Source organism: Nyctibius grandis, chromosome 4 (genome assembly GCF_013368605.1).
Source record: "Nyctibius grandis isolate bNycGra1 chromosome 4, bNycGra1.pri, whole genome shotgun sequence".
NCBI classification, from domain to species: Eukaryota; Metazoa; Chordata; class Aves; order Nyctibiiformes; family Nyctibiidae; genus Nyctibius; species Nyctibius grandis.
Window position 1 is genome coordinate 93,643,271 of NC_090661.1, and position 22,715 is coordinate 93,665,985.

Sequence of the window (22,715 nt, forward strand, 5' to 3'; positions counted from 1 at the left end):
AGGTTGCTACGGGATCAGGTTTCTTGGGCCCTGGGTAATACGCGTTACCATGAACTGAAGGGCAGAGCTCTGTGCTCTACACCCTCCCACTCCAACCCCTCCACTGGGCTGTGATAATCTCTACGGTGCAGAAGAAAATACCATTGTCCAGAGGCTCAGAGGTCTGGCTACCAGCATTCCTGTGGAGACTCTCTCTTCTAACCTGTTCTAGGATTGCGCCTGTTTATCCTTGAATCTGAAGTTTTAGCAAGCCTTGCAGTTTTGTTACTTGGCTAGCTCTGCTATGTGACTCAACCCTTTTGTAACAGGAGTTAAAGTAAGATAAATACCATTGAGACAAGGGGAGCTAGTTCACACACAGATCAGATTATCACCTTCCATTCAGGATGCTATAGTTAAGGTTGTGTCAGGGTTTCCATTATAAACTTATCTTGGCTCTTCTGTGGGATTTTAGGGGGGGCTGGGTGTGAGTGTCTGTTTTTTGTGGCTGCTGGAACAAAAGCAGTGCTCTGGCCAGCTGCTCCTATGAAGAAACCACCAGGGTGGGAAAGCTGAGTCTAAATAGGTTGCCTCTTCTTCCCTCTTAGCAGCCATCATTTACCGAGGGATGGGAGGACTATAAGGATAACCAAAGATACACAGAGGCTTCGAGCCAAGTGTGTATTTCCATTCAAACGGGAGCTTCCCATGTAGCTTCAAGGGAGTGGGAGCTGAGTACCTGATGCATCATGTTGCCCTCAGTTTCTCCCGCATCTGCCTCCCCCCAGCAGCAGCAGTGCTGGGAAGCAGCTTGGCTTTTGCATGGTGTGGGTGTTTTCTTCCAGGCTGTGCTTCTACCTCCTGGTAGCTTTGAGGATCTACAGAGTTGTCATGGTCCTGTCTTTCTGGGGTGATGCAGGGAGGTTTTTTATTTGGGTTATGTTGCTCCCCAAGTCTCAACCTTTCCAGTCCCAGGTTGAGCTGTGTTGAGAAGTGTTGGCTCTTGGGTTTGCTGGTGCTCTCTACAGTTTTATTTACCAATGAGGGATAGAAAATGCAGTGCTTGGGTCTGACCCAGAATGGAGAGTGCTTTTTTCTCCATGACAACAGAAAACGGTCACTAATTTTCAATGTGCTTATTTGCATATCTAATTGTTACTGCAAACGCTGCTTGTCCTCAGTACAGCTTTAGAGCAGAGCTGTCTCCATCTTTCCCTGTGCCAACCTGGTCCTCTCACATTGGCCGAGTTTGCAAGGGTATGTGACCATCTTTTTCTACCCTCAGGCTTGCGGGGCAGGGAGTGAAGCTTCAGACTCTCAGTGGGTGAGACCTCAGCAGTTGGCATTACATATTGTCCAGCTAAGGACTGGCAACTATTGGTGCGTTTAGGATACGCCTGATACCAGCTATCTGTGAGTTGAGGGAGTTTCTGCCTTGATTCCCTGTCTTTAACTGAGGACAGTAATACTACCTGGGGTGGGGATATCATGAGGATGGACTACTGTCCAGCACTTTGTTATGTATGTTACTAGTGAGAGGAGTATTGTTACCTGTGCTTCCCCTTATGCCACCTTTTTCCAAATGTTGACAAGCTATCTGCTTGCTACAGAATTTGTCTTCCCATTCCCAATTGCTGTAATATCTCTCTTCCTTTCCTTCGGTCTCAGTTATGCTCCCTAGCCCACACCTGCTCCAGGTTGGAGACTCCTAACCATCAAACTTCTCAGCAAGGTGTTTCCTCAGGGCTTGATGTTCGGAGGCACTGTATTCCAGGTCTGTGTCTCAGACATGGTTTTACAAGCCCTTGGTTTTCATCCTTCTGGGAGGGGCAGACATTTGATCACGTTGGGTGGTCTGTACAGGCAAACTCCTGTATCTGGGATCTTTGGTCAGGAGCCCGCTGCTTCTTGTTTGGGATTGTCTGTCCCTTAATGCAGATGCTATGACCTGATCAGGTCTGTGCATCTGCAAACCCAGCTAGACCCTGGATTGGCTGTGCTGGGTTTGCAGGGTTTATTACCAATGATTTGGACGGTGAGGTTCATACTGGAAGCACTTATTTCAAACTCCACAGCAGTGTTTTCTGAGTGAAGGGGGTTGCTTCCCGGTTAGATTTTCACCATGTTTTATTTGCTGTGTCATTAAGTTTGTCAGTGTCTCCAGACTTAACCGTTGCAAAGATAAAAGCCCTGATACTAACGGCTTTGTGGCTGGCAGGTGCTCATTTTCCCTATTATTTGAGATTATTCCTTTTGAATCTCACTGTTATCTCCATTATTGACACACACTATAATTTTCAAAATTGTCCACTATTAGGTCTCTGACTCTGGTTTTTCTCTTCTTGTCTGTGAACAGCGGCCTTCTTGTGTTCAGTTAAATTTTGTTTTAACCCGTTCAGCAATTACACAGAGTTTCTTTCAAGCAGCAGCAGGAGAATAGTAGACAAACAAAATGCTCCGCTCCTCCTTTTTGAATATGCGATTTAACTTGGACTCAATATTGCAGAGCTGATGATGTTTCAGTGTATCAGGATTAAGAATCTTGTACCCCTTTGATGTCAAAAAATAACTAAAAATATATTAAAAAAATTAAAGTGTTTTTTTTAAGCTCCACACCTTTTCTTAGTGTTAAAGTATTTCATGAACACTCTAGTGGTTCTGCTAAGGAGCTGTTTGATTTGGTACCAAATATTAGCTCTAATATTTAAGTGACTTCTCTTTCTGCTTTGATCTGTTTTTTTTTTTATCTGAAAAGATTGCAGTGACATTTATATGAGGGGTTTTGTTTGGTTTATAAAAGATTAAAGTTAACTTATAGTTATTATCTGTCATTAATCCTCATGTTGGAAAATTGTTTGTGTTTTTTATTTAATGGGTATGTGTTTCAGTTTATCTCTGCCCAGGATGAGTCATAGCTTGCATTTAAACAAGAGACCAGTATTCTGCTTCTCATCTGGTGCAAGGCATAACTAAAACAATACAGTTTAGTCCTTTAACACGCTTACCAAAAAACTGCTTCGTAAGCAACACCCCATCATTTTCTAAAAGAAAACACGATAAAGCAAGTGACTGAAAGATGAACTTTGCTAGTGTAAGATTTTTTTCAAAAAAGGATAATAAATAAAATTCAGGCTTAAGTTAAATGGTGTGTGGTACACAGATAGCAGAATTAACTGTTGTCTGTGAACATTTTAGACACACGCCAGTTTTGGAAGGATGTGGTCAGTGTGGTGTGAAGAGAAGGTACACAGCACCGGTATGACTTTCCTGCTGCTCTGTGAAGTGGCAGTTCTGGTAGACCAGCATGGTGGTGGTGTCTGTCAGAAAAGTTACATCTCCTGATAGAACAAGAAAGATGTTTGTAAAGCTATTGATCAGATTTTAAAAAAAAAAAGTTTTTCTGTATATCTTAGATTGACCTATTTATTTTTGGTGATGATTGCATTGTAATACAGCAGAAGGAAGGAACTGAGTAAAGAATGAGTTATTAGGGCAGATTTTTCTTATGGCAACAATAATTTCGTTCAAACAAAAGATAGGCCCGAGGAGGGAAAAAGACCTTGGGAGAATCACTGAAATTAGAATTTTCTGAAGATCTCACAGAATTTGTGGCTCTGCAAAAATACCTCGTTTAAAATGGAAAAGGACAAAGTCTAAAGGAGACAAAACTCCTTCTAAACCAACTTGCTAAAGAGTTGTGTTTAGTGTAAAAGCACAGAGTGAAGTGGTGTAAGATCCTTTCTCTCTGATATCTTTTGAGATGATCAGAAACTAAGTAAAGAAGACAAACACGTAGCAATGATAGAGTACTGTGTTTTTTAGCCTTTCTGACTCTTACCAGGATCCCTCTTCTATCTTCTCTTTAATGTGAGAGACTGTTTATTGCAGAGTGTTTCTCCAAAACGGTTTCTCACGCAGAGCTGACTGTGATGCTAGGTTGCGTATTTGAGGTAGCAAATGAGATAAAGGAGACACCCTACTGAACTTTTAGAAGAAAACCATGACCTGGGTCAGCTCTCACTGAAACGTGGGGCCTTCGAAGGCTCCGCAGCAATTGCACAGTTTGGTTCTGTTTCTTCAAAACAGGGGCTTGCGTGTGTCTATTAGCAAAATGCAAGAGAAGGAGGGAAAAGCATTTAACATAGGGCATTTAAATAGCGCAGACATGCTGTCTAGGCTGGGAAAGATAGAGGGAAGGGAAATGAAAGTATAGTGAATCCTTGCTACTCTGAGTAGACATGGATGATTGTGCTTGCCAAGGCAATCTGATCAGTGTTTGTCTTGAACCAACTAATCAATGTGGTGTTGAGTTCAGTGCTATTTATCAGGAGAGCTGGAACAAGAAACTAATCCAGTAAATTTCATTTGTTCTCTGGAGTGGGCTTTGTTTTCATGTTAACTTCATGTAGCAAATGTTGACAGTACATATTGTTTTCCTCATTAATAAAACTTGGAACCTGTGATGTTCCCTGCAGCAGTCAAACCATGTCCAAGACAGCTGAGCATGCATCCTTCTTTGACAAATCCAAAAGTCAGAGCATGCACCGATCCAACTTGCTCCTTGTGGGAACTGTAGCTAGACCCTCCTGTCTCCGTGGCCAGCATGAAACAAGAGCTGGAGGTAGCTAGCTGTCTTCGACTCTGTCACTTGGATGACAGATGCCTCCATTTTCAGCAGGGACTTACAATTGTCAGCAGAGCTGAGACATGTTCCTCTAGTTTAGGAGATCTGGATAACTTATTACACTGCTGTGGCTGGTTTTGCTTAACCTGGAGAGAGCGAAGTCTGTAGTTTGTGGAGTAAGGCTATTGGAGAGATGTTCTTTCTGGATATGTTTAGGCTCAGTCATCGTTGTTTAGTGTCAGTCTGCCTTTTGCTATATTGTGGTTGCTTCTTTGCCTTGCTCTGGGAACTCACCAGTCAGATGCTGTAAAACTGGGATCGGTCTCTTTTGCTGACCACCACGCTTGTTCATGTGAAGTGCCTTCTTGTGAAGAAGCAGCATTTCGATTCACTCACAGTCGAAAGTCTGCAAAGGCTTTGTTTCACATTGGCTGGGCAGCAGAACATTTTGAACTCCGAGTAAAGCTGATGAAAAGGGACAGTTAGTCTCCATGCCAGAATTCGAAGGAAACAAAATGACCCTCATTTTGTTGGAAGTCCTTTAGTGCTGCACATATTGGAATTTCTAGTTTCAATGTGATTTTTTTTTTTTTTTATTCAAAGTGATGCAGTGAAAAATGAATGCATGCCTGCTTTCCTTTCTGCTCCCAGATCTCTGCCACCTCCCTTATGAATCCAATAGCAGTTGGGGAAAGAAGAGGAAAAAGAACAATACTACCATTTTGGATAAACTGTCTCAAAGCAAAATGTTTTTGTTTCAACAAGGTTGCACAATGAAATCACTGCTATAAGTCAGTTTTCAGAAACAGATAATATATCACAAAGCCCTTCTCAACTAAGATGTGTTTTAGGGACACTTTCTGATGTGTTTTCTTTCCATGGTGTAGAAAGAACTGTCAGTGCCGTCTGCTTGGCCTTGCCATAATGATCTGACGCTGAGAATCCTTTCGTTGTCTTGCATCCCAGAGGGAGACTTCAGAGGAAACCCCCATCTTAGGAAGAAACATGCTCTGCAGTCAGGTCTCCCCACTTACTGGCTGAGTTCCTGTACTTAATATTTCCAGAGAGGTGAATAGAAGAGGTATCAAATGGTGTGTTACTGGTTATTTACTGCTTTCAGGGAGACGGGTTGGGGGTCTGGTAGCTGCTGTGGATGTGTAATGAAAGCAGTTCAATGTGCTTAGATGGTATCTGATTTGGAGTGCATCATTGCCACCTTTTGGTTCTTGAATCTTTTCCCAATCTTGCATCCTTGAATTTCTCCTTGGGTGTGTTGCTGCACTTTTCTTTCAGGCTGACTCTTCTCCAGTTAGGTATTTTTGTGCCCATCCTGAAAAAAATAAAGACTGGGCAAATCCCCTCTGTAATCAGTGAGCTTGGACCAGGGAAGGATCTGTCCCCAGGTAGGAAGTCAAGCATGCAGCTTTCCTGGATCAGTTTTCAGCCATGTCAAGGCTCTGTACTTGCCATGTCTCTCTCAAATGCATCTCTGGAGACTTAGCAGGCTTTTTTTTTGGTCTTTTTTTTTTTTTTTTTTTTTTTCCTGGGCTGCTGTTTGTTGAAGTGCTGAGAGACAGAAATTCTAATGCAACAACTTTTCGTGTTCAAGTGACTAATATTTGCTCATGGGCCTGAAAACATTACTAGCTAAAGCCATTTGGGGAGTTGCTGCCTTAGGGAAGATGAGGTAATAGGAATATAATTTTTGAGACAGATTACCTGTTAACTACAAGTTTCAGGACTTTGTACTCTTGGGGCAGAAGCTGGAGTTGTGTGTACTGGTCTATATCTATATCTGGTACGTGTGTCGAAGGTACTATAGCAACATAGCCCATGTAGACTTGTGATAACCAAAGGAAGTTCAGCGTGGGATAGGAAATGTAGGCAAGAAACTTTCTCGTTCTCCTTTCTATGTATGGCCCATTTTTACCAAAGTATCACAACTTCGAGAACCTAAATGTTATAATATGCCAAGGAGGGGTAGGAAGAGTCAGACACCCCCATTTAACAGGTGAGAAGCAGAAACTCACATGGATTTAGTTGCTGGAGTAACGGGCATGTGGGAACAAGTCTTCATTGACTCACTCCTTTGCTTCATTGATCCACATCTCCAGCCAGTTGCTTGCTTTTCCTCTCCTTCACAAGTTTCACCTGTCCCACCTCTGCTTCCTTCAAAACTTCATCCTCACTCCTTGTGTCCCCCTGTCAGTGCTGCCCAGGGCCAGGAGGTGCTGCATGACACTGTCTTGCTGCCCTCATGCCTTCTCCCACACGAAAAGAGAAAAGGGGCACAAAGTGAAGGTACCTTTGCTGCTGTCAATGGTTGGTGGGGGTTGGCACAGTACGGTCTAGCCCCTTGTTTTAGGTGCTGTGGTGGGTAGCACAAGTGTGTAACAGGCGTTCATGGCCTCGTCTGGGAAATGAAAGCAAAGGGCTTCATCTTGCAGTTGCTGTGGTTGTTGCCTGGCTGCAAATGGTGCTGGTCACCCCAAGCAGTTTGCATAACTGTGGGCAAACAGAGAAGGCAGGTTTCCTCCCAAACAGTGCGTGTGACAACCATAAAACAATTAAATGGGCAATGTGCAGCCAAGGGTCAGGAATTCTCCTCCCATGAAACTGTCGGGTAATGTGGACAGGGCTAAGTCAGGGCCATGGCAGAACACAGCAGTAGATGGTGTCATCTACCTGCCTCCCTTTCTGTGTGCCTTGGGAGTTTGGATTTGTGTAGAAATACAGATCTGCCTAGTGCTCTGTGTTTGCTCTTTGGTAAATCTTTACGGTGCCTTTGCAAAATTGCAGTATCCCCTTTTTCAAAGATGGCACTTGAGTCTGTCAGATGCAGGCTGAACCTCGTATAAAGATTCTGGATTTGTCTGTGTCTGGAGGAACGCAGAGGAATCCCTGGATCCCAGAGCAATGGGGTATGAGTCAGGTCTTCTGCCCAATGTTCCATTAAAAAAAATTAAGGGCTGTCTTTTGAAGGTGTCCTTTATGTATACACTGCTGCCTGAGCATCACTTCCCATTAGCTGTGTAATAAGATTTTCTGTCCCTTTTGCCTGTTAATTATTTACCTTTGAGAATGCATTCATAAAGCAACATGACTTATTTAGGGAAAAATGAAAAGCTTCTGCAAAGGATGGATGCTTTTTGCTCTTATTTTTTTGCCCAGGGGTTTGAGTGCCTTAAGACTCAAGGTTATAGAATGGTTTGGGTTGGAAGGGACCTTTAGAGATCATCTGATTCAGCCCCCGATGAAGAAGGCGTTGCTGTGAATGGGAGATTTCACAAATGAGCGTGTTCAACTCATCGAAGGTGAGGCAGGGAAGGTGATGTAGCAGTTGCATAGTGATCTTGTAACTGCCTGTACAAGAGTTTCTGCCCAGGAGGGGCTGAGGGAAAGAAGGAGGCATAACAGAAATTGATACAAAAAAAACTTATGCACTGAAACCTCCAGTGGAAACAGAACGTGAGCTTGAAATGCAGCGTTACTTTCACAGAAACAGACTCTCTGAATGGTATCAGTGGGTTCATGCATGGTCCAGGCTGATAACAGTCCGTATGATAAGGGTGTGGTTTTTATCATGGTAGGTAGTAAACAGCTGCACAAAACTTAGTCATGCTTATAAAGTCAAGTGCAGGCTGCTGTATCTGAGTTGACTGGTTGCTGAGCCAGGGTGGAATATCTAAAAGCATCTGAATCATTTAGAAGCACAGCTCTTAACGACTCTGGAATGAGTACTTGCTCCTTCATTTGGGCAATTGTTGCTCCTCCCTAGTTGTCTCTCCGGTGCTGTAGTGATGCCTAGTCATTTGGAGAGCAGTGCCCAGGGTTCCTGTGCCAAACGGCTTGCTGTCCAGGACAGTGAGTAATGCAACAATGGAAGGAGGGCATTTGATAGATGCTGCTCTTCATGTGAATAAGTGAGTGTATTTGTTCGTAGAGAGAGGGCAAGGACCCTTCTATGAGGGTGAAAGCTGGCAAAGCCACACACCCACCAGAGGGGATATGTGGAAAGGAAAAGGAAGTTGATGCCAGACTCAATTTTGCTGCTTATTTGTGTATGGGTAGATCTCCCTGTGAGCAGCCCAGGAGCGAAAAGGAACTCTGAACCCTCTGAACAGGAGGGTTCAGAGGTGAGATCAACCCTGAGGAGCTCACTGTGGCTGTCCCTAACCTGGTCAGCCAACAGTGTCACAGGACCTGAGAACAGGTAGCTGCCAGCATTTCCATCTGCTACTGCACTATGTACCTCTGCTCTTTTCACTCAGAGCTAGACCATGCAAGAGGGATTGCTCTGGCTCTCCCAGGAAGTTCTGGGTGCTGTGTCCTCCACATTTTCCTCACAAGAAGGACTTTCCAGTGCTACTTAAAGACACAACCTGTTGAACGCTTGGGGTCATTCACTGTAATTCCACATAGCCAAAGTCCAGCCCTTAGATGGGAAGTGTTCTGCTCTTTCTGGAAACTCAGGGGAATTCTTCAAATGATTTACTCTGAAACGGGGAGTGGCGTAGCAGGTTTATTGTCGAAATCAGAGGCTAAAAGAAGTTGCTTTGTATCTCTCATGTATTTTATTCCCACCTGTTTGGCCTCGTTCCCTGGGGTGGGTTGAGTTGTGTGTTGCCCAGTCAGATTTTGCCCAGCTGTATGGGAATACAGCTTGGAAAATACTATTCACTAGCTACACTTCGGTGATGTCAAGAGGCCAAATGTGGGGTGAGTACGGCATTTGCACAGATGCACACAGTTACGTGCAAGCACACACAAAGAGCTTGCAGTTAAAATCAACGTGCCCGTCTCTTTTTAACAGGGGAAGGCAGCCCCAGCTGTGTATACAGCTTGCTGTTTCCCTTTGATCTGTGTTTGTTTCCAGTGTTTCTCACAGACTGGATCCTGGCGCTCCTCAGAGCTGGCTGCTCTTTTCCATGTTTGCAGCTGCATAACTGCATACAGAGATGCTCGCTGGGGTGACTGGGGTGTAACTGGTTTCAGCAGCTTGGGGTAGGGGTTCCTTTTCCCTGTGACCCCTCCTGTTATGTGCTTTGCTCCTGTTCTTTCCTCGCCAGCCCGCACGGCAGGGGATTGTCTCCTTCTGCTAGTGGAAACCATGCCTTGCAGATGCCTCAGGACCCTCCGTTTTACTTTATCTGCCCGCTCCCACACGCGTGGCATTACTGCCCTTTTCCAGCTGCATGCAGCAGCTACAACTGCCACTGTGGAGCCAGTATTTTCCTCTGTCACCAGCGTCATAGCTCAGAGAGGCAGAATTCCCCTTCGCTTCCCAGAGAGTCAGCACGCTGCCCCTGCAGCTGGCTCAGGCCCTGTGCGTAAAGGAGGGCAAGAAATTGCACTGTTCAAACTTAGGTGGGTTTTGTGATGCTGTCAAAGATGGGGCTGAGGGGGGCCTGCAGCGCTCATTTGGTCTGTCCCCTCGCCCCAAGGTGGGATAAGCTCTACCTAAACCTCTCCTGACAGGTGCCGATCTAGCATGGCCTTAGAAGCCTTTGACAGCAGCGTTGCCCAGGGAGGTGGTGCAACCTATTGCCCTGATTAACTGCTGTTACCACTAGAAAGTTTTTCCTAATGTTAACTAAGAAGAAAATTATTTCAACATTGTTGTAGGGGAGAAAAAAAGCCGTCCAAAGTTGAGTGCCTCTGTCTGTGTGAAAGGGAGAGTCCCAAACCCTGAATATGTTACTCAGCTTTCATAGCAAGAATCCCTCTGTTAGACCCTAGAAGTATGCTGAGGAATTCTGGCTGAGATAAGCAAACGGAGGGGGGGAAAATACTCGTCTTTCCTTTTCCCAATGCATGTGTTTGCCACTTCACCTACCCAGAAAAGCAACTTTGATGCCAAAAGAAGTGGGAAACTGGATGGGAACACTTTGTCTCCAGTGGATATTCTACGTAATATGACCCTCTTAGGAAATGTGCAGGGCCTGTTCTCTGTGGCGTGACCTCTTTTAAACTTTTCTTGGCTTGGAAAAGCAGCTTACAGGCTTGGTGTTCACTGGAAAAAGCACATATGGAGATGCATTTCAGTGAAGGGATTGCAAAGGGAGAGAAAAAAGAGAGAAATCTTATATCTGGTGTCATATACTTGAGGAAAACATGCGAAGGCCCTCTGGAGTCATGAGTGTCTCTTGGAGTTTCTTGGAGTTGGGGGTTTTTTTCTTAGTGATCTCTGAGAAAAATACACATGGTGGGGAAGGAGCAGAGTGGGAAGGGGATTATACTGTGGGTTGGGCACATTGTAAATGGTTAGCAGTAGTCGGAGTGGAAAGCTGTTGTACGGGAGTAGGGGGCTCCCATAAGCCCTCCAAGCTGGCTCTCAGGTCTGTGCAGACAGTGCTGCCTTGCACTTCCCCTCAGCCATCCAGGGAAAGCAAATTGCATGAGTTTCTTAAAGGCTTTTTTTTTTTGGCTTTGTAAAGGAGTATTTGTTAAAACTGTTCTGTTATTTAAAATGAAAAATATTATTAATCTTGCCGTCTTTTGTAATCTCTACTTCAATTCTGGTGATATTCTGTGATTCTCGAATCCCAGCACCTGGAGTTAAGTGTTTTCTAATCCCCCACATAAAACCAGTGTATGAGCCAGTTTAACCTATGTATTTAAAAAACAGAAAGAAGAGGAAGCATCCTATGTAGGTGTTTATGTTTGCTTTTTTAAATCATGTGATGTCTGAGCTACTATGGTGTATTTTTTTAATGGGCCTAAATCATAATCTTTGGGATGCATGAGATTTACAGCAGGACATCAGAAACTAAAGGTTTTAAAGAAATAAAAAGTTTTATGACTGCTTGATTGCAAAGTCAACAAAACAGCCTTCATGTTGTTGTCCTGATTCTGACTAAACTCCTTTGAACTTTGCTGAAATTCCGTCTTAGGAATTTCTCTGGACAGAGGTAGGAGGACACCTCAGATAGTTTTTGCTGCATATACGGTGGGGAGCAGTGAGGGGTTATTGATCCATTTTGAGAACTGTGGTCATGTTGTACTCTGGGCATTATTAACTAGCAGAGAAAGCTGAATGAATTAGCTTCCCAGAGTGTCCTACTCTTTAGGCACTTCACATACCAGTGTCATTGCTGAGCTACATGAGCACCTGAAAACCAAGAGTGGATTTAGCTGTGCAGTACTCCGTGAAGGAATTAGGATTAGCTCCATTTTGTGGATGAGCAGTGCGTGCCTCGGTTCCTCAAGGGGTTTACCTGAGGTCATGCAAGCTGTCTGGGGACAGGTCTCCTGACTCTCACTTAAAGGTCTTGCCTGCTGCATAACCCTTTCCTACTTGTGGAGAGAGTTGAAATGTCGGCTCCATTTGGTTGCTGCTTTGCCCTTCCTGAGACCCCATGCAAACTGTACAAGCTCCTGGCTAGCACAGCACTGGGAAAGTCAAGAAATCTGTGCTTCTGGTTTGCCATTTGGCTCTCATGATGAGGAAACCCACCACAGCCTTTCCCCAGGTGAATTGTTTGCGGTGAAAATTACCTTTTTTGTCTTTTTTCTTGTTTTTTAATTAGTATTATTTTTAACACCAGTGTTTTTTTGAAACCAACAACTTGTGATCCCAGGATGGGACACTGTATAGAAAATATCTGACCATGAAGCAGTAATTTATCTTGCCTAAATTCATGAGGCCCTGGGAGGGACAATAGCACTACAAAATAGCAGGGAAGGAGGGGTGTGATTGTAATTATAGTGCAGTGCCACTGCAGGTATTTCTGTAAACTCGTATGGTTGTTTTCTTAATACTGTCCTGATAGCTGAGCAAATGGAAACCAGTTTCCACCAAACCAGAGGACTAGGTGTTCCAGCTCTGATCTCTCTTATTTTTTTTTTTTAAATTATTTTCTTTCCAAAACAAACTATGAACCTTTCAGTGTCTGGTTTGTTCCCAGGTGGGATCCTAAGCCTTTTCCTGCTAGGAGAATACAGAGCGAGCAAGCATAAGGCAGCTAATCCTCCCACAAATGTTAGTTTACTCAACTACAGCTGTTCTTGGTTTGGCGGAATTAAAAGTTATATCCCTTTGTGGCATTGCTGACCCAGGCAGGGGTGGTAATGATCTTCTCCAGCTGATCAAGGGTTCACTAGGTAGAATGTCCTGTGCTTAATATAATGACTTTTTGAGCCCTATTAGAAGCACTAGGAGTTTTGTTGTTGAGCTGAAAAAAGTTGAGCAATTTTCATGTCTTACAGATACATTTAGTCTTGCTTCCTGCCCAGGGAAATGGTTTCCAAGTGGCCAGCTTCATGCTTTTTCCCTCTTTGAGGTTTGAGCAGTTTTACATCTCTTGGCTTTCACACATGCCCAGAGGAGAGAGAGAAAATGCAAGGAAGGTGTCAAGGGTAGTTAAAGGGAAAGTGCAAAGCGGGGTTTGTTTTGTTGTTGGGGTTTTTTTCCCCTGAAGTTTACATTGGTTTAATTTTCTAGGTGATAAGCCTTGCCTCTCTTTGGAAGAACTGTATTGACAATGAGTTTGTATTAGCACATCACACCAGTCAAGCAGAAGCAAGGTGTGTTTTCACACTCTCTGGTACCTCCTTCCAAAAACTCTTTTCTTTCCTGGTACTTCTGTATGTATGAGATCTGGACAGGACTCATCTGCTGTCACAGTGCTGGGAGCTGTGCTTCTCTGTTCAGGTTCCCCTGCTGAGTAACATATATAGTTAACTTGAGTTAAAGCTGTTTGTCATGTAACGTTAGCTAACTCCTAGACTTTTGAAATACACTATTACTGTTCTTTGTGTGCAAAAATCCATATCTCATAGGAAAAATAGTGCTAGGATCTCTTAAGTTCTCCTTCCTAGTGCTTTTTTCCAAACATACATCTGATAGTGACCTCGGCTGGTAATTCCTTTTTCCTGGGAAGTCCGAGGTTAAATTTAAAATAATTTTACAAGGTGAAGTTACACGCACTGCTTCCTCTGTTCCAGATGCATGCCTTGTATATCTGAAAGGTACAGTAGATATTTGATGACTCCTTAAAGAATTCTGACAGTGTGAAGAGGTATTAGATGAAGAGCACATGCTTTCCTTCTGGCACAAAAGATTTTGTGTAAAGTAGTATTCCAAATGGTCACATTCTTAGGATAGTTTTTCATTAGGAATTATGATTTTCTTCCATGGGGTGAGGAAACTGGAATATAGCTTCAGAAAAGAAATGTATGGGGTGGAAAAACTCTGTCCTATCTTAATGAACAGAAAAAACATCTTTTAGTAGCAATAGCTTATCTGTGTAATTTTTAAAGTTGTGTTAATGACAAAAATAACTTCCAGTACCAGATCAGAATGTATTCCTGATATCAGCATATTCCCCATCATTATTTTGAAAACAGGAGATATGTTTTCCCAAATAACAAGTTGGTAGTGTCCTTTACTCTTTCACTGATGGACGAATGTCCAGCTTACAAAGCAAGTGCTCACTTCTTTCAAAGCGTTAGTGGCGTTACTAGTTTAAAACCTGACTATATTTAGTAGGCACCGAAGTCCAGGGTCTCTTTCAGTAGTATGATGAAGAAACAGAGGCTCTGATTTGAGATACTGTCTTTGCCTTTACTGCTATGGCACCCTATGGACCCTGTGTAGCTTTTCCACTGTAGCTAGTTGAGCGGCCCAGGGGCACTCTCCCGCTGCCTGCTGGGAAGCTGCCTAATGTCTCAGGTTCTTCCAGTCTCAGTGCAGGCAGGTGGCCTTCAAGGATCTCTGCAGATCCCTGCTAATTCATCTGTTTTCTGGTGTGCACCATCTTTGATTTCTCCTTGAGAGGCTGCAAGGACTCAGTGGTAGTAGATCCAAACTGGAGAGCTCTTCCCATTGCCTGCCTGACTGCAGAAACCTAGCAGGAGCCTGAAATACCTCCTTATTTCTTTTCAAAGCCATGGTGCTTAGCCAAGAAACCTCTGAACAGAATAAACAAGAATAGCTGGCAAGTTTGGAAAATCTTGGCTATCTTTGCTGGTGACCTAATTCTAGCAGTAAAGCTGAAAATCCGTAGGTCTCAGCAAAGCAGGTTACTGCCTCCTCTTCGGCGAGGCAGGTTTCTGATGAATGGCACAGCTGCTCTGCAGGCATGTTGGTGGCGTGGAGGAGGATGCTGCGCTGGTTGGAGCAGCGTCGCCAGACTTTGCGGCTGTGAGGACGTTGCGTATCCCTAGAAGGATGATTATAATGGTATTAGTGAGAACGAGGGCACAGGACACTGTTGGCTATTTAAAGAGCAGGTCTATTTTTAACTACCTTTTAACAAAGACTGAGTTTTTATTAGACTGGGATAGTCGGGGCTTTATAATTAACTGGCCTGGGTTGCATGTTGATGTTTACAGCTTGCTTTGTGTGTTCCCTGATAGCCAAACACAGGATTGTAACCGTATCTTACTGCCAGGGTGGTAAAACTGCGATACCTGCGTGGTCAGCAGTGAGCAAGATTGAAAAGTTGGTGCCGAATGATCTTGTGCAAGAGGTACCTAGATGTGACCGTACCAGTGGCAACTAGGCTGTGTTTTTAGGTCAGAATGTGATGTAGAGCATTTATGGCCTATGATGGCTATAGGGTTTAGCATACTGTTGTAAGCACAGCTTAGCCTAAAAGGGGTTTAGCTGGTAACATCGTGTATTGTGCTACAGTAAAGTTCAGTTAATTATATTAACCAGGGACTAAAATACTTTATGGCTAAATGGCCAAGATCAATAATAGTAGATCCTCAATATATAACTTTAAGGGGAGATGAGCTTTGATAAATAATATTAATAGACTCTGCTCCAGAGCATCTGTTGCTATTTGACATCTCTTAACGACTGTCCGATTGCTTTCAAAGAAAGGCAGAAAGCTACAGAGGAGGGAAGAGAAACTGATGAACGGGCACCAAAAGCTCGGTGCTAGATCTGGATGAAAATGAAAGGGCGAGAGAAAATGCCAGGCATTGATTGACTCCGTTCCTCTGCTGGGCAGATGGCCACCTATCCTGCTCTCACCACCTTTTCATTGTGACGCACAGGCTATTATATTTGATCTTTCTCTGCTGAGTTGAAGTAATCTGTCTCATTGGTGCCTCTGAAGATCAAAGGGGTTAGGAAAGGATGAGCAGGCATGTTGCTGAACAGCTGTGAGTTCATTCTGGAGGAGGCACCTTCCAAAATGGAATCATTTTTATTACTGTGAGCATCAGTATTCAAATTTTTTTGCCATTCCTTTAAGCATCCTAGTTCTGGAAGTCATGGGATTACAGATGGTCTCTTTTTTTTTATTATTTTATTAGTTTAAATGAAGCTTCTGTATTCTAGCCCTCTAGTTCAAAGAGAAGAACTTCAGGATATGCAACAAATAGGACCCAAAGGCCCAGAAGTTATTGTGTGAATAAAAATAGCCCCAGATATATCACTTCAGCTTCAGAATCATAATGTTGCTTTAGTCTAATTGTTTGGGATCTGCTTGATACAGGATTTCTGAGTGCAGTCACGGGATCCTGTTCAGACGTCAGCGCATTTGGCAACTGTATTCTTGTTCCAAAGAGTTTCCCATCCAGTAGACTGCCGGAGAAGAGGACAGAAATAAAAACCGGGGCCGGCTGAAGGATGATGGTAGTGATAGCAGAGAGGAGCAAGCCGTCCAGCCTTTGCACTGCTGGTCAGAGGAGAGAGTGAAAAGGAAGGTAACAGAGACTCAGTGTGAGATGAGAGCAATCCTACTCCCTGAAGTGCCCCCTGACATGAGAGTAGGACCCCGAGTCTTCCAAAAGTGTCCTTTTCACAGCTGTGTCTGCAGTGCTGTGGCCTTGAATCCTGGAAGTGGGAGCTCTCTCCCATCTCCACATAACTCAAGGTGTTTGCAGGCGAACCCCTGCACCCACTGAACAACATGTTTTACACTTAAAGTCTGCACGGTGTGGACAGACTGATCAGCCTTTGGGACACAGAGCTAAAAGTGTCTATTATCCCTCCATCTTGCAGCCCAGGAGACGCCTGTCATGTAGCAAAGCCAAATCTTTCAGCCAGATCCCCCATATTTCACCAAGGGATTGGAGACTGCCTGATTTCCCCTCCCTCCATCCCTCTCTTCCCCTTTTTTTATTTTTTGGAAAGCCTTGAAGTAATTCATTTGCCTTCAAAATCGTAATGAAATTCGGAGAGCCCTCTCAATAATATTCAGTTTTATACCTAGAAGCATCTCAGGAAGGGGAGAGACCTTGACAGTTGTGTGACATGGAGAGAGGTGGGGGAGAGTGTGTGTCCCTCCAGACTGCAGTCATAGGCTAGAAAGACCCATGTTGGAACGGGCCAGTGGTGGCGACAGACCACTTGGCACAAGATTTGTTGGTCTTGCAGCCTCTGGTTGCCAAGAGCCCAAAGCTCTTCCAAAGTTGAAATCAGTGACGAGTCTTCCCATCTAGAAGAGCTGGGGATAGAAGTACTTTCTGCATGCCCTGGGGGTGCACGTGGCCATATGCTGGCTCTGTGGAGGAAGGCCATGCTGGGCTCTGGGACAGTCAGGGCAGGGTTTGTAGGACAGCCTCTTTCAAAGTTTACAATGGAGGGTGCGGGCAGTATGTTTTAAGTTAAAATCCTTGCTTTACGCTTACCTTAAAGCTTGCAGCTTCTGTTGCAGATGTGGAGAACGGTTTGTGTGCTATAAAACTGGCCATTTTTTCGAAGTGTTTCAGTTTGGTAAGATGCTTCCTTTCCCAGAGTACCTTGTCTTGGTTTGGTGACTGAGGTGGCCTTTGGACAAAACGCTGCTGTTGCAGAGTGCATCAATACGTGGCTGTTTGCATTTTATTTCTGCTTCTGGGCTTGAATCGGGATGCTGCTTTCTTGAGCACTGTACCACCAGTTACCTCCCTGTTATGTAGCTTGTCACCAGGCAGAGGTGCATTGACTTGTGTGACTTTGAAAAGCTGCATTGCCTTGTTTTTTTGTTTTTATTACTATTATTGTTCTTACTATTGTTTAATCATAGGTCTCTTCATTTGTGGTTTGTTTTTCATCTGCCCTTGATTTCAGAATACAGTTGGGTGCATGTTCACCTTTAACTTTTGCAGACAGATCTGGTATGGTTAAAGCCAGACTGAAAATGTTGCTCATAGAAATTTTTTGTTCCTTTAAATTCCTATTTATAATACATTGTCAAGTCTTTTTATTGTTGGTCCCAGATTTTCATTTCTTTGTTTATTGTAAACAATAGAAAGCTTAAAAAAATGTAAAAATCTAAAAGCTTTTTTTTTTCCCCAATTACTTTTTCATGGTACATTTTATTAGCATTTGCAATACAAATACTCCTAGATGCCAGGGAGCCATCAGTAGAAATTGACTGGAAACAAAGAGGCAAATGAACAAGTATCTCCTTCAACTGGGAGCAAACACAGGAAAATAAATAATCGTGAGAAGAGACCTGATTTAAAATCAGAAAGCCAGGCTTGTTCTGAATGATTTCACAGCTCAGGTGGAGAATATTAACTTTTAACTGCATATTTCTGAGCCAGATTTCCTTCTAAAACATGTTTCTCATCCCTGGTGTCCTGTGGAAGTGGGGTGAGCGGGTGTGAGTGTGTTTATTGCAGGCTGGCTAGATGCCACCGCAGCTTTATTGCGTGTGGCTGTAGGGCTCGCTGCGATTGCATAAGGCTCTGCAGCGGAGAAAGCATGGGCTCAGCTCCCAGCGCCCGACTGCCTCGCTGGTCCTGGGCACCGTGCTTGGCAAAACCTCCTCTCCCTTTGCTGAAGAGAAGCGTTCAGTAAAGCAGGGGGTAGATACTGTAGCAGAGAGGGCTGGGCTGGGGGTTAGAGACAAGAGTAAGGAAAAAACATCGAGTTGTATGATGGCTGTTGGAGATAAGCACGCCTCTGACCTGTGAATTGCTTTTAGAAGGAAACCGTATTTTTCTCCATTTTCCCTGCCCTGTGGTTTTTGCCTGTGTTTCTCATTACTTTTATCTCAAAATCGTTCTCGTCCAATGAATTATTGATGTGGGGTCACTTTTGTTTCTCCAGGAATTGCTTTCTTTAACCAGTGATCCCTCCTGAATTTTTTAAGCAATCTGTTAGCTCTGAAATCCAAACAAAGTTGGTGGTTTCTAATTTCAGGGTTAAATCAGTCTCTACTTTGAAAAGGTGTAGAGGGAAGAGGAAGAGGGCAGAGGGGAAGGATGATAATATCCTTTTCCATGTTAGGATCTTCCTTCTGCTGGTTCTTTTGGTGGTTCTTGTTTGGTTTCTTTCTGTTTTTTTTAACATCTCTTGGAGATCAAGTGTCTGATTTAGCTTCAGAGGGACTTGAGTATATTCCTAATGTTAAGCACATGCTTAAATCCACTGTTGAATTCAAGCCCTATAGACCTGCAGGCATAGTACAAAAATATCTGGGCAATGCTTTTCTTTTCCCTCAGATGCTCCCTTCTTTCAACATAGAAAAATCAGAATTCAGCACTTTGAAATGCTGCTGGAGGCGAGTTGGTCATTTCCTGCTGGGAGGGAGGCTTGATCTTTTGAAGAAGGGAAGAGTGTGTGTCTGTGTGTGTGTGTCTGTGCGTACGTGTGTTTTGCAGATGTTGGGGCCTTGATTCAGCAAAGTCTGTCAGCAGTGCCTGACTAGGGCATAGTGCTGAATCTGGTAAACCTGCTGCTTCAGAGCTGAGTGTGCACGTGCGTTTGACTGACTCCTCAGCAGAGGAAGTTTCTTGTCTCTGTTTCCATTGCTTCTGCCTATGGTGGCAGCTGGAAAAAAAAAAAAAAAAAAAAAAAGAAAACACACACAACAAAAAAACACAGAAATCCCAAACCTGTCCTAGCAAAGAAGCTGCAGTCTCTCCAGGGATGTTTACTTTCAGGGACGGCTCCCTGACGGTCGTGCCCACAGCCATTGCTGCAATAATGTCCTTCCAGCCCTGGGCTGGCCCTCGCAGGGGGCTGCTTGGGCATCGAAGGTAGGTAGGTTTCTAGCCCCTGTGTAGCCCCGTTGTGACCAGCAGACACAAGGCTTGGAGGTGCCACCACAGGTCCCCCGGCTGTCTGGGGACGTCCCAGGCAGGGAAGAGGCTGGTGGCTTTGTGCCCAGCGTGCTTTGGTGCAGAGTGGTGGGGTAGGTTGATTCCTACCCAAACCCCTCAAAAACGTCCTCAGAGGAGTGAGGGAAGGAAATGGGGAATTTTTTTCACCCTCACACCTTTTTCTGCACTGCAGTTTTGATCCAGGCAAAAGGGAGCCCAGTTCCTGCAGTGGAATTTGGGTGCATGTTGTACAGCGAGACAGCGAAAGCTGTGAGCAAAAAGCATGCATAAATAAAGGCTTCCTCCCTGTGCTTTATATAATCAGAGTGGATGATGTCATTGGGAGCTGGAGAGGAGAGCAGGCTGTGAAATTACAGCCCTCTGCAGCCAGCCAGAGCCAAGTGCAAGGAGGGCCTGCATGGAGCAAGGGGCAGGCTCCTCTCTGATAGAGGCTCAGAACAGAGGCACTGGGGGCTCAGGCTTGGAGGGGAGCTGGGGGGGTAGAAGTAGATAATCCAAATACAGTCAGAAGCTCTCACACAGGCACAAAGTGAAAGGGGGGAGAACAACACATGCCCAGTGGGCAGCAGTGGGGCTGCCATTTCAGGGGCCAGCATCCCCTTCTTCCCCATGCAGCCACTTATAGCTTGTTGTGGATCAGCTGGCAGGGCTATGGGGCTGCTGGGCTTGCCCATCCCTCTTCTGCTTCAGTCTCCTGGCCCATCTGTTTAGGGGCTGACGTACCTTTCCCCACAGCAGCTCCTGGCAGAGAAGAGAGTGCATCCTTGCTCTGCTTGCCCTCCACATCCCAGAGGAGCTTGCTTCTAGGCTTCTGGCATGGCACAGGGGAGGAAGCAGAAGCAGCAGAGGAGCTCTGTCTTACCTGGAGTTGCCAGGTGGAACAGGATAAAAGGTTGTCATCAGCTCATTGGGACAGAGGGATGCGTACTAGGCTCTGGTTTTCTGAAGCCTCTCAGTAGCTTTGCTCCTTTTCTGGCTACCCTGATGCCCCACATAGCAAGCTCAAACAGGAGTCTTCCCCCTCATCAGGCTGAGCAGGAGGGGGACACCAGGCTCCTCTCTTCGGAGAGAGGAGAGCTCCCTCCTTTCAAATCCTCCTTGGATTCCTTCTTCAGCACATCCAGCATCTACCATGTGCTCGGGATGCTGCTGTGAGAGCCTGATTTTTTCCAAGGCCACTTAAGACAGGAGAAAGGGCTCCAGCTTCTCCCATCTCCCCTGCAGCTAGCGTTCAAAGGCTTCTGCCTCGGCTGAAACCGGAATTCTCCTTCTGTCATCCTCTGTCTTCCCAAGGATCAAGGCAGTGAGAGGCAGCAGCCCTTCGCGCCAGGCCCGAGTTGTTTCTCTGTTATATAACAATATGGGCATTTAGTCTTGTTTTTCCAGATATTGGCAGATGCGTCAAATATTGGCATAATCCAGTGGTTTACATGGAAAGCCGTCTGGCTCTGCCTGGAGCCCGCACAATGCTGGTATTTTCATTGAATACAAGAGCCTGCAGCATTGTCAAAGCCACGTTGCAGTAGAGTCCAGGTAAACAAGGGGAAAAGACATTCATATCGTGGCCTGACCCGTGGGATTACAGCTATCCAGGTACAGCTCCAGGACTCGATAAGGAAGATTAATAGGTTTGTGATTGCTTCCTCTCTGAAATAGTCTTTTAGCTAAGTTTGCTGTGATGCTTTTGAGCTCTAGAGTTTTATTTCTGGGTTTTACTGAAGCCAGCCATGAGTGCGTCAGACCTGCCTGTGTGCTCTGTGGTTTAAGAACCCATCATAGCCTGGCTGGGCTGTTGGAAGTTGAGAGAGGTCGGGGACTGTGACCGGGTTAGATTTTAAGAGTAAAAAGGCAAGGTACTGACCACTGCGGAGGGGAGAGAGCTGGGGAAGCTGTTTGGTTTGATCTCTCTGAAGGAAAGCAGTGCGCTCGTGTGCCAGGACGGTTTCTAGGCTTGGTTGCCCTTCGCTCTCCCAGCTGCACCAGGCCCAGGAGCTCCCGAGCGGCTCCGCCAGTGTCGTGCCCAGCAGCGGGGGTGCCTGCTGGGGCAGGAGGGCCTGGCTGTCCCTGGTCCGCACCAGCCTGTGCACGAGGCTGGCCCGCTGCTGCACGCTAATGCGAAGCCCTGCGCGTCTCCCTCGGTTAGGCTGTGGTTGGAGATATAAAACACACTTACATTTGCAGTGGCGTCAGAACTCTGTGGCTCAGCTCTGAGTGCAAAATAAGGGGAAAATCCAACAGCAGTACAGAAGTGATTGCTTTGGTCAAACCTCTTCCCAACCTGCCTCAGCTCAGCCAAAGCCTGCTGCCCCTGCAGCGTGCTCATTGCTCGACCTGTGCTATGTGCCATCGTGAGCTTATCAGCTCGCACTCACACCCTCCGTCGCAGGCAGGTGTCCCCTCCTGATGCCTGCTATGCCGGCAGAGGCCATCACCCCTGCTGCAGGCCATGGTCTTTGGCAACCAGCCAGCAGAGCCGCTGGCAGGAGCAGCTTCTCTGAAAACCACCTGCATGAGGCTGGGCCAATCTTCTGGGCTTTGAGAGACAATGTGGGGATCCAGAACTGGGGGAATGTCCCTTTTGGGGCCACACGTGCTGGGGAAGTAACTCTGCCAGCTTTTCCAGTGTCCTCATGAGGACAGACCTTCTGACTGCTTTGTCCTCCCCAGCCCATGTCAGGGCCCGCAGAGCGCAGTAACCTCCTTCGATCCGCCGTGGTCCTGGGCACGACAGGAAGTGTTTCAGTGGCCAGGGTTTCATTACGTGGCTGGATCTTTGCATGTAGCTTTCAGGTGCTTAACACAGTTATCTCATCGAGTCTGCACATAACCTAGCTTTTGACGTGGCAGATGGGTGCCATCCTTTTGACCAATGTCTCAGCAATCCAGCCAGTGCTCGCTCCTGCCCGAAGCTGATCACTGGTTCCAGGAATCGCCATTCCTGGTGCAGCACCTTCCCCGGTTCCTGGTAAAACCTCCAGTACTGAAACTCAGCCCAAAGCTCAGGCATGTCTATCCGCTTTCAGGAGTGGACTGTGATATATTTGACACTGATTAGAGGTTGATTCCCCAAACTTTTGTTTTCTGTTGCACAAGTAATTAG

General features: G+C 45.3%; 1 protein-coding gene across 2 annotated transcripts in view; it reads left to right on the forward strand.

Annotated features, from left to right (window-relative positions):
• MXI1 (MAX interactor 1, dimerization protein) overlaps nt 1-22,715 on the forward strand; it is a 57,328-nt gene that overhangs the window by 27,761 nt on the left and 6,852 nt on the right. The gene's annotated exons all lie outside the window — the stretch shown is intronic.